Genomic DNA, 12,039 nt, shown 5'->3' with positions numbered 1-12,039 from the left:
CCTTTCTTTCTTTTTTTAACGGAAATCATGCATGGCTTAGTGCCTTTTCTCAAAAGGAGAGAGACCTGGGCAGGAGCGTCCTTTCTCCACGCGTGTAATTTCGAAGGGCCGTACGTTTGTGCTGGACAGATGTTGCTGCCTCAGAGGAACAGGGTTGCAGAGGCCAGTGTCCTTCGGGCGAAATGACCGTTGTCCCTTGCTTAAAATGTGACTCTTGCCCGTGCGTCACGTTTTTTAAACCACGTATTCTTTGAAGATACCAGAAAAAAAAAATTGGAGCAGTGTTTCATAGCAGATATTGTTTTATCCACTCGTATCCATTTTCCGGGGGGGGGGGGGACTGTAAAATCATTTAAAAAAATTGCCGAAACTTGCAAACAAAACAAAACAAAACAAAACCAGTCCTCAAGGAACAACAACTCGTCACTGACCGTTTTGAATCTTATTCATTGAAAGAGAATAATCTTCCAAGGAGTTCTTAGGTGGTCACGTCAAGAGGGTAAACCTTTGAGTATCTTCACTTGTACAAAAGTGGTTTGAACCCCTTGGGTTCGGCTAGTGTGACAGATCGCTGTGGGTCCCCCGGGGTAGGATGGGCTTGTGGCAAGGCAGAGGGGGTTTGCATTGCCAGGAGACGTGGGCATGCCTGAAAGGGAGCGCACCTGCTGGTCACTAGTGCACCCTGGCCTTCCTGACTCTGGGCCACACATTGGGCGGCTCCAGAGAGATTTCCTCTTCTCTGTCAGAGGCACGTGGAGCATTCAGAAGGGCATTTCGGCGTCGGCCTTGGGAATATATTTGCTCTCAAGCTTGCCACATGTTTCTCCTTTGGGCAAGTATTCTGCCTTGTAGCAAGGTGACAAAATGACTGGTTTCGGCTGCTCTGTGATTCCTGCCCCCCCCCCCCGACTCTCATTTTCCTACAAAATGGGTGGAACAATGCAAATTTTAAAAAAGGAAAATCAAGAAGATGAGGGAGAAAAACAAAGAGGGCAGGAGGCAAAGGCTGTCCCCCTGGACGTCCACCTAGGGAAGAGAATCTTCCAGAATCAGCTGCTGTGCCCCCATTATCTTGACATCTGTCAGTTAGGGCTTCAGTGCTCTCCAGGGCCACACTTGATTGTGAGCGGTGGATGTTGTCATTTTGTTCTCAGTGTTGCCTTGAGCGCGCTCATAAGCGAGCGATAGTCAATAACTGACGTATCAGTACTCTTCCCTAAATTGTCTCACACGTCTGCGTTTTCCCTCTTTTTACCAAAGATTGTTTTGTAAAGTGATTACAATGAAAGGTGGCTGCTCAGGGCCGTGGGGTTGCCGGGAAGCCCAGGTGAGTTCCCAGAATTAAAACCCTTTCTGCCCCCCGCCCCCCCGCCCATGTCACCTCCACTCCTGGGGTGTCTGGAAGGAGAAGGATCACCTTGAGGGCAAAGTGCCTGCACCGCTTTGGGGGGGGGGGGCTTCCCCCCCTTTGACTCTGTTTGTGGCAGAGCCAGGCCGGGGCGAGGGCTGCAGTCACAGGCAGGGAACAAGAAGGGAGAGGAGCCGAGTCCCAGTCCTGGTGCCCAACAGCCATGTTAATCCAGGGACATGTCTTCCGAGGGCAGTTGGTGAGGCTTTCCTGCTGGCCCATTTTTATTCCTGCCTGTCGCTGGACAAACTATAAAAATAGCTTTGGTCTGGTAGTAAAAAAAAAAAAAAAAAATACTAATAATAAAAAAAAGGAAAGAAAAGAAAAGAAAAAGAAAAAAAAAAAAAGAAGTAGGGTGTGTGTGTACCCTTCTGTGTTTGTGTGCAGCCCAGTTAGGGAGAGGGGCCTTTCTGTCACAGCAGCTGTTTTGTGACACCCCTGCAGCATTTCCCCATGGCCTGTGGGGAGGAGCAGGACAGAGCAGAACAGTGGCATCACTGAGCCCAGACCTTCTCAGGTGTTCACTGTGTGTGCGTGCATGCGTGTGTGTGTGTGTGTATTTTAGTTACGCTCCAAATTGTGGTTTCTCTGTCTGAAGTTAAAAATGAAAGGTGAATACAATATATTGTATTTGGTAACAATGATATGGACTGGTACATCTAGACAGATAATGTGCAGTTGTAATTAGACTCAATAGACAGGCAGTCATTTTAAAATTCTTTGACACATGCATAAAATAGTCATATAATAAGATAAGATGACAATTTTATGTTAGGTTGATAAAGTGTCCCGATACATGCATTTAAATGTCTGTAAGCCTTTAAAAAAATCCAGACAGATTAATTCTAGTTTCCAGTATTTGCAGTTAGTCATTAAATTAATTTTTAAATCCTACTAAACAATGGCTATGAATATGTTTCCCCCCCCCCCCTTCTAGATTTTTTACCTGAATTGCAGAGAATGGGTACACAGGCTTGGTAGCTTTCTCTAATTTTTCGGCATTGGTAAACAATTACATTAGACATGGGCCTAAAAATTCAGTTTCCTGTTTGTAGCTAGAATAAAGGTCTGCATTTTTGGAAGTAAAAAAAAAAAGTTATAGAGTATAATCTGCTTATGACCACTTGCTTGAACAACTGTCATACTCTAGATTTAGGAATCTTTATTAGAAAGATTACATAGTGTCCTTGACCAAATATTGAATATTTTATAAGCCCCATTTAAAAAAGAAGACATTTCAAGCACATACACTTGATTTGATCAGCACTTAGATTCTTGGGTTTAATTACTTTCAATTCTGTAAATTATTTTAGTGTTTCAACAGGAGTGGCCCCAGTGATGTATCGAGGGGAGTAAAAAGGCATTTCTCTAAAGGTCACGTTACCTGGACTTTTCGACCATCTTCATACCTTGTTTTCTCAGATGTGCAAAGGTGTGGCTCTTGAAGAATAATTTCAATTTGTTTGGGCTTAATGATAAATTATTAATTCATACTGTCAGGACACATGTTATTAATTATGACGGTGTTTTCTTCATCCAGAACAGCTGTTGGGGAAACAGTGTAAGTTCAGATTGTCTTCAGGGGGAGGGCGCCAAAGCAAGGAACTTACCAAGTCCTTGTCATCATATCTTGGTCCCCTTGCTTCGGGAATAAAGCATTGCGGGGGGTGAGGGGGGGTGGGGAGGGAGTGAAAGGGAGAGAGAAACCATTCATTCTAAACCAAGATGTACACCAGCAAATGCTAACTGATGTACGTTTTCTGAAAAGCAAGCCTAACTCTCCAAGGTCTGTGAGTTCAGACCTGAGCTCAGAATCCCTCAGCTGGGATTCTGAGGTGGGACCTGCTCCCTTCCCAAGTGCAGGTTTGAATGGACTGCCCTCTTCATCGCACGAATGGGACTTGTTTTCTTCTTATTCTTGGGTAGACCAGAAGGTCGTGGTCACAAGTGCGTGGTGGCGGGAAGCAAAATACTCTGAGCGTTTGTTGTTCCCCAAACTGGAACCCATCCTTAATGGAGGGCAACGCGCCATTTGGTAATATACGTGAAATGACTTCAATTCATTTACTTTTGATTTTTACCATTCTCATCATTAAATCTAGTCCTATGTATTCAGTTTCCTCTGAGTTCTTTGAGAAATGCATGTTGCATAAAATAGGCAATTTTTAATGAACAATTTAATGTAAATGGGTTTTGAATTTAAATTAATATTAATGAAGCCTTGAGTGAATTTATTTTGCATACGTAAAGACTTGTAAGTCTTTCACCCATGTGCTTTCTCCTTTATGTAGTAACATTGGTTGGTGGGATTAACTAGAGCCTTTTAAAGATTTACACTTAAAAAAATTAAATTGATTTTGTATGTCCAATAGCACCAACATATTATTAGGCAGAGGTGTTACTTAATTTAAAGAAAATATACCTCATTTCCTATTAAACCTCTCAGTTTCCATTACCCTGTTCTTCCTGCAAGCTGCCGTTGCTTTGGCGTTGCTGCTGGGGAAAATACACACCAACAATAGTTACTACAATCAAGATGTTTTCTTTCTTTGGCTTACCTCTAATGCATTATGTATCCTGGAATGATGGGAAGTTCTGTAATTAATTCTGTTCGATGTAATTGCTATAATCACTTTGATGTTACACATAATAAAGGTAATATGGTAAGCACATAAAAAATATAAACACCTCATTGTAACACTACTACTAAAATTCCTTCTCATCAAGTCTGGCTTATAGACCAGTGTTCTTAACTGGTTTTGGCCATAGGTGACAATTTATCTGAGCCGTGTTCATTGGTATTCCAAAGGAGAGTCATTTATTGGAAAGGATGGGCCTTGTCTTGGAGAGATCTCCAAGCTGGTTGCCTAGGAATCTTAATGCCCTTTTCCTCAAAGATGTGGCTAATTAGAAAAGGTGACCATTATCTTCTGTAGAGGAGAGGGGTAAAGGCTTCCCGGAAGTGGCCATGGAATGAGGTAAGAGGGTGGCCTAGGAGGGAGAGAAGCACTCTGAGACGAGAGATGGCAAAGGTTTTAGGTCCAAAGAGTGCTGTTCTGAAGGTTTTCTCATGGTGTGGGATTATGGGAAGTGTGTGTGTGTGTGTGTGTGTGTGTGTGTGTGTGTGTGTGTGTGGCAGGGGGAGCACAGGCACATTCAGGCACATGCTCGTGGGTGACCAGAGAAGGCCACCTTTCTGTGAGAGACATTGGTACAGAATATATGGTTTGTTATCATTACAGTTAGGATTCTACACCTTTCCCAGGGGGTCCTGGGGGGCCGTGCCTAACCGTCGCACCACATGCCAGGGGCGATGTTGCCTGTTGGGCAGAACCTGAGTGGTATCTGTGACCCCTCCCCAGGCCTCGGTGCGCCTAGATGCGGGCTACCAGAGAACAGAAGAGAACTTTGCCTGAGACCCCAAGCACATCCTCCTTGTGGGATGTTTCCAAACATGTGTAAATTACTCTTTGCCAGTGCAGCTTGCAGGAGATGGAGAACGTGGTGGTTAAAGAAGCTTGTCGTTTGATTTTTTTTTTTTTTTCCCCTCTGTGGACATCCTGGAGTCAGACTCGCTCGGGCATCCATGTGACTCCCGTCATCAGCTTGCACCCTGTCCCGTGTGCTACAGAGGTCACGAAGCCCCGTGACCTGGTGTCGGCGTGAGAGTTTGGATGTGAATTCCCCACGTTTATATTTTATTTTTCAGCGTGTTATAGGCGACGACGCGTATGAGTCAGTCATACACAGAAATCAAATAAGAGAAAGTGTACGTGTGAGCAGAGAGGACGCCAAAATCTCTTTGGAGGAGGAACGGGGTGTTTTCAGATGGCGGTGAGATGGACAGTGACAGCCGTGAGTCCCTAGACTGTGCCCTGGGCTCGCAGAGCTGGGTCTGGCCGTGGCTGTGGTCAGCTGGGTGCAGACCAGGCCGGCAGAGAGCAAGGTGCTGCCACAGACGGGCTGGCAGGGCCTGCCTCCTGGGCGCTGGGCCTAAGGCACCCTGCCTGCCAGGTGAGAGGGTCCTGGGTCCCTGGCGCTGGCCTGGGCTGCAGTCAGGCAGTCACCAGCCCTCCTGCGGTGAGCCTTGGCTGGTTTTGATGGCGAGGATGATAAAAGGTCTGAGAACTCCATAGGCCCCTGTAATCAGGGCCAGCACTGACATCCTTCTCAAGTTTGACAGCTTCTTCCTTTTCTCTTCTCACAGCCAAGCCTTTCTCAACCGAATTTCCCCGCCCTCCCCCTCTCTCCTCCCTCCCTGCCGCCTCTCACCCCTTCCCTCCCTCTTCTTTCTGTGTGCTTCTCTCCTGTTTCATGTTCTTGATCAGTCTCAGATGCCTGGAATTATTTTTTTTCGGGCGGGAGGGGGAGTGTTGCTTTAGGTTTGTGGGTTGGGCAGGTGTGAGAGGAAGTCTGTGTTTTTTTTTTTTTCTTTTTTTTCTTTCTTTCTTTTTTTTTTTTTTTTTGTACTGTAGGCCTGTTGCTAATTAATGTTCCTCCATAAGATTCTGTCGGAGTTGAGTAATGTTTTTGATCTTTATGCCTGATAACTGCATACTTAATGAGATTTCAAAGCTGTGAGTGCAGCTCCCTACAATTATTGACAGATGCCTTTTCTTTGCCATTGGGTTCAGCTTCATAAATCCTCTTGCCGTAATGAGGTTCAGCAGTGCCACCCTGGCAGTGAGCTAATGAAAGGGGGGAGGGTGAAGCGGCTCATGGCTGTCTGACACATTTTTTTCCTTTAAAATTTACTATGCAGATGTCAAGCTGCGGGACGATTACTTCAAACATGCTAATTTTTATCTTGCTTTTGTGTCAGCCCTTTGCCATTAAAAAAATAAATAAATAAAAGGACTAACCTGACTCTCCACTTAATTTCTTTCTTTTTTTTTTTTTTTTTTTTTTTCCTTGCCATTGGAAGGGCAGGGCGAGGATAAAGTGCGATTTCCCCAGGCCTCCCATCAGCCTGCCCTAAGTATGCACTTGAAACGTCGGAGAATTCATTTCAGAGTTCTGGAACTAAATCCTGGTGGAGAAGAGCTACACCATGCCAAACAGTCGATTTCCTTTTCAGCGGAGTCATACATCACTGACCCACCCTTCCCTCCTGACAGAATGACATATGTCATTTATCATATGGGCCCCAGCCAGACAACGGGGAGGGGAGGGAAGCCCAGTCCATGTGATGCTGTCTCCTCCTCCCAGTACTGTACTGTTGGCTTGCAGAGAGAGAGGCTGCTGATTTGGCGAGAGGGACCGGGAGGAGGGTGGAGAGGCAGGGGCGAGGAGAGGCGAGAGCCCGCTCCGTGTAGGTGGCTGGCTGGGTGTGTGGCGGGCCCAAGATTGGCAGAGGCAGGGAAGAGGTTATGTTCTCTCGTATTATCTGCTAAACCACACTGTTCGGCCTTTGACGCTCTTCTGACTCTCCCCCCACCCCCATTCCTTTTCTCCTTTTCCTTCTTTTTTTTTTTTTTTTTCCCCCTTTAGTAGTCAAGGAAAACAGCAACAGCAACAACAACAACAAACCAGGGCTGGCAGGTATCATTCAAGCCACCCTGGCTTGTGAGGGGTGGTATAAATGAATCTCAGGGCTCCTGGCTTCACATGATTCAAACGTGCGTTATTGAAGATGGATGTTCCTTAAGAAAAGATTGATGTTAGATGCTGGGCTTAGGGCGCCATTTATCATTTTGAATATTATTTAGACTTGCCGTGTAAACCTGTAACTTGAGAGTTGGACGAGCTGGAGCAGGGTAGGGGCCTGTGTGTGTGTGTGTGTGTGTGTGTGTGTGTATTTCCATCGATTGGCCTTGGGTTCTCATTGCTGCTGACCAGACACGAGCCCTCCCATTTACAATATAGAAGACACGCTGCCCCCCTAAAAAAGTGAGGGGGAGGTTTTAATTTTGAATAATTTCCAAGGACGTTTTTCCAAGGGAAAAATGAAGTATCTGTGATTTACGCTAAAGCTAACAGGCAACTTCTCCCTCTCTCCCTCTCCCTCTCTTCCCCGACAGAGGCAGTCACGTACGAAACATTAAAATATAAACAGAGCTGCAGTTGCTGAAGCCAGGACCCTTGCCTGATTTTTTCAACTCTGTGACATGCTTTTTTTTTTTTTTAAATCTGTATCTGAAAAGCTTAGCCCAATATAACTATTCAAAAAATACTGGTTGGCTTGGTTAGCAGTGTCAGAATGAAGAAACAGACTTCCATGTCTCAGGAATACTTCAGATAAAAAATGATCTTCTGTGGCTCCCTGCCCCTGCTCCCAGCGGCCTCCTTCCCTTTTGTGTCTGTGCTCTGTCCCCCCTCACGGGCCCCAGCAGACCCCCACCAGGACTGATGTGGACAGCTGTTTCCAGGCCCCGCCGGCTAATCACTTCTGGTTCTTTTGCACCCTTGAGCTGTGCTCCCGGACACCCCCACCTACTGGAAGTAGTTAGGGACGCAGGCTGGCTTACCGACGGAGCCCCCAGCCGCTGGGAGAAATCAGCCGAGCGCCAGCCTTTCTGCCTCTTCTGCTGCAGAGGCCCTTGCTGCCAGCTTTCCCCCGGCGCAAAAAAAAGAAAACAAAACTGCTGGCCTTCCTGCTCAGTCTCTTCACTAGCAGAGCCCCGATAGCGCACATTTAATTGGCAGGCGTTCTCTTAAATATGTGACTTTATTTGGGTCTGCTAATTAAATGTAGGGCTCCTTGTATGACTTAGAGTGTGGACATTAATTTAAAAAAATTGATGGGACAGAAAGTTTTAGGCTGCAGGAGTTTTTTATCTAAAGGAATGAGAGCCTAGAATTGGCGGAAGGGCTGGATGTTCCTATCTTGCTGCTTCTGGGACAAACTTTTCCCTGACATGTAAAAAGCCTGCATCTGCCTGAACAGAAAGAAATGGAGATGTGGCTTTTTCACTCACCAAGTCCAGGCAACTTTGTGTGTGTGTGTGTGTGTGTGCGTGCACACACCTCTCTATTTTAAAATACCTTTATTAGCATCCTGACACCTTGCATGCAAGGATCACTTTAGGGGTCACTTGCAATGTTGCCCAGCTAGTGCCAAAAATGGGGTAGAAGCACCGTTACATCCTTTGTCGGTACCTGGACTCACATCTGACTATAAAAAGATGATGGTGTTTCTTGCTGAGACTTCATGGAAGAAAGGAAAACTTTGATCCTCTGCCCTTGCACTTGGCCAGTGCTGGAGGAAATTGGGAGTACAAGTGCCAGTTTGCAGGAACAATTGTAAACACCTTCGATACAAATGGCATCGGCCCATTTTTACTGATTAGAAAAACTTTGCTATTAATAGGTGCAAAGTCCATTTCAGGTATAATTGGTAAGGAACTGAGTGCACTCATGGGAAGAAACCTTGTTTTGTTTTTCGTTCGCTTTTCTTCTTATCCCCTTTTCTCAGTTTTATGGCTGGAGACATGATTTATTGCAGCCATCCATCTTGGGGGCTCATCCATCACACCCGGGTTGCTAGGCGATTGTGGCAGCAGCTGTTTGCTCTGAATCAGACAGAAAAGTTGTCAATCATCAAAGGCAGGTGAATAGCATTAGAAACACGCTATTGTCAGACGGAATAATTAATCAAAGAGAGAAAAGATAATTAAAAAGATATGACCCTTGCAAGTACTTGCTCTGGGTTGCCTGGAAGAAAAAAAAAAAAAAAAAAAAGAAAGAAAGAAAGAAAGAAAAACTGCCTGGTCTTTTCTAGACACTTAAGCAGCTGAGGGCTGATAAAATATGCACTCTGCAGTGCATAGTTTTTAATTAATTGAAAAAGGTTCAACATTCAAAGACGACGCTGGAGAAAAGTCCGATTATGAGCAGAAGTAATATTTATTGTTTGCATGAAGGGCTTGACACAGTTCTAACTTTCTGTCACAAATGTCCAGCTTCCCTGGCTGGAGGCGGAGTGGGCTGGGGTCTTCAGGTAGCATCCCTGCCTCTGTCCTCTGGGCTCCCCTGGCTGTCACGCCAGGCTGTCGGAGAGAGCCTCAGACCCGAGGATCTCTGCTAACCCGGACCACATGTCCTTCCACAGTTCTGGTGGGCTGGAACTGAATTCCTTAGATGAAACAGGAATTCTTCTTCTTCTTTTTTTTTTTTTTTCCCTTAAATGAAGGTGGAAGGCTCAAAAAGCATGCCATACAGTCTACCTGCAGGCTCCATGGAGAGAGCTCTGTATCACTTCACCTGCCTGGGAACACGCTCCAAACAAAACATGCTCTAGGTCCCAAAGGAAAATTCGTAATCCCTCGTGGTGTGGCCCCACGAAGCGTATCAGTGACTTCCATCCCGAGTGATAACCTGGCATCACATAGGGAGAAGACCCTCCCAATCACAATCTAGAAATAATTTGGGGTGCCCATTTCAGTCTCAAAAAATATTCATAGATTAGGAAGTCATCCTTGCCTTTTCTGAAGCTAAAATATTCTGGAGAAATTGGAAAACGTATTAAAGACTAGATAGAAAGTGGCATATCTGGAGTTGCTTTTCAGTTAAATATGCTGCAAGCCCTGAAACAGATCTACTCTTTTATTTTTGGATACTATGCTTGATTTTCACACCGTTCTCTTCCCAAAGAATAGCAGGACTCCTAAAATTAGCAGGAGGAAAAAAGGCTTGAATATTAGAATTCATGAGAAGGAAGAAAGCAACACTTTTTTAGTTGGGACGCCGTTTTCAGGGTTCACCAGATCGGAACACTGGGAGCTCCATCCCTAGGTTCCCCTTACACAGCAGCACCGCAGATGAGTCGCCGAGCATCCCAAGGGAGTCCCCGGGGGCTGTGCCTCGCGGTGTGACGTCCACCTTCTCCCATAGTGCACTGGGAGCCCCCTAGGGGTGACACAGTGCTGGCCTTTTTTTGGGGGGGGGGTGTGCGTGTGAAAGAGAGAAATACCCAGATAAGAAAAAGCACCTGCCAGGCTTACTGGAGCCCTCACAGGGGTCTCACCTGTTCAGGTGGCTGGAGGAAGTGTTTCTATTCCGAACTTGACCTCCAGGAAACTGATGGTTTTGACTTCGAGTTACTACCTGGGTCCTTGAGCCAGTATCTCCTTGGTGGCCTTCTGAGTTCTCCAGTCAGACTGAGAGTTTCCTAGCTTCGTAGCGGTTGTGTTTGAAGTTCAACATTTTCTTGGGCATTTTGCCCATTCATTCCCTGCCCGGGCTGAAGGGCCGCGAGGCCAGTGTCGATGGATCCCTGGCCCGGGCTTGGGCACTTCCCTGAGATGTCCTGGGGATCTCAAGGGACCGGGGGGGTAGTTCCTCTCGGCCCTCCAAGAGAAATTTTTGCTGTTGCCTTCTCCCCTTTGCAAACGATTGCTGAGGAAGCACGTGGCCTAACGTCAAGCCAAGGCGATTCCAAAATGTGGTGGCTCGTCAGGTGAGGGCAGAGGGAGCCAGTTCCCTGGGAATCATTTCTGGCAGACTTACGAACTCACAGGTAAAAAATACCAACCTTCGGTGCTAGTGAAATCAGATGGGAATTTGCCTTCTCTTAAAAAAGGAAAACAAAGATGGGGAGGGGAAAGGGAAGTCTTTAAGTTTTGAGAAGTTCACGCAGGTCATTTTTTCTGGGGCTGTGGTTGGGATCTGACGCTTCTTGTCCTCCCAGGTAGCCCCTGGCATCTGTTTCAGTGACTCACAAAATAAACTAGAGGCTGAGGGTGGGGGTGGGGGGAGGGAAGAGGGAAGGGCAGGTTGCTTATTCTTTGGAGGAGGTTTTGGTTCCGTGAGCGTCCCATGTTGGCCACCATTTGAGCATCTCTGTCCCTGGATTATTGTTTCTACGACGAGGGAGGGGAATACATATGGGTCTCTTGTGTCTGAAGGGGTGTTCCGGGGTAGAGCCACCTCGTCCAAAGTCACGTCATGGCGAGAAAACCTGGGACTCCACCAACCTCCACGCCAGCTTGATATTTGAATGTCGTATCTACGTGATACGCATTTCCCTCTTGCGGTTCCACGAGACAAGGTTACCTGGAAGTCCTTTTGGGTTTTCCCAGCTCAGCTGCCATAGACTCAGAGTAGGCTCGGCCCCACCCGGCTGGCTCTGCCCGGAGCCTTAGGATGCCATAGATCGGAAATAGCAAGAAAGCACAAATTAACCAGCGTGACTCCCTGTAGGTAAAGACATTCCGAAACACTTAAAAGACCTGACAACACCTACGATGCAGTTGTTATTACTCATCTGCCTAACGGAAAGCTTTCAAAAGGGGGCACGGGTTCGTCTTTGCAGGAGGAGAAGATGGGGTTACCAGCAGGTTTCACGTGGTGAAATGTTCCCCTCTCTTGGCATTCCATTTCCTGCCTTTGTTTTTGCTCGAGGCCTGTAGTAAAATGGCTCTTTCATATATATTAGTTAGCGAGTACTACATCGGTGTAATATATGAGGCTGCGATGGTGTTATTTTCTCTCGCTTTTCTGTATAAAATAGTAAGGCAGCGTGGACACTGTGCTACGTGACTGAGGTTCCTACTGAGATGGTTAGGTGAATAAGTAATAGAACAAACACATAGTCAGCTGGGCAGAGGAAAATAAATAAAATAACAGCATGTTCTTGGTTCTCAGAGCCATGCAACATGAGTTTGTTCAAATTGGGTCCTGGAGCTGCAGAC

The 12,039-nt window shown here is 46.3% G+C and overlaps 1 protein-coding gene across 1 annotated transcript in view; it reads left to right on the top strand.

The window, feature by feature from the left end:
- TSHZ3 (teashirt zinc finger homeobox 3) overlaps positions 1-12,039 on the top strand; it is a 70,126-nt gene that overhangs the window by 5,109 nt on the left and 52,978 nt on the right. The gene's annotated exons all lie outside the window — the stretch shown is intronic.

This window comes from Acinonyx jubatus, chromosome E2 (assembly GCF_027475565.1).
Source record: "Acinonyx jubatus isolate Ajub_Pintada_27869175 chromosome E2, VMU_Ajub_asm_v1.0, whole genome shotgun sequence".
NCBI lineage: Eukaryota > Metazoa > Chordata > Mammalia > Carnivora > Felidae > Acinonyx > Acinonyx jubatus.
Note: the sequence above shows the minus strand (reverse complement) of the source record. Positions and strands in the feature narration are given on the sequence as shown.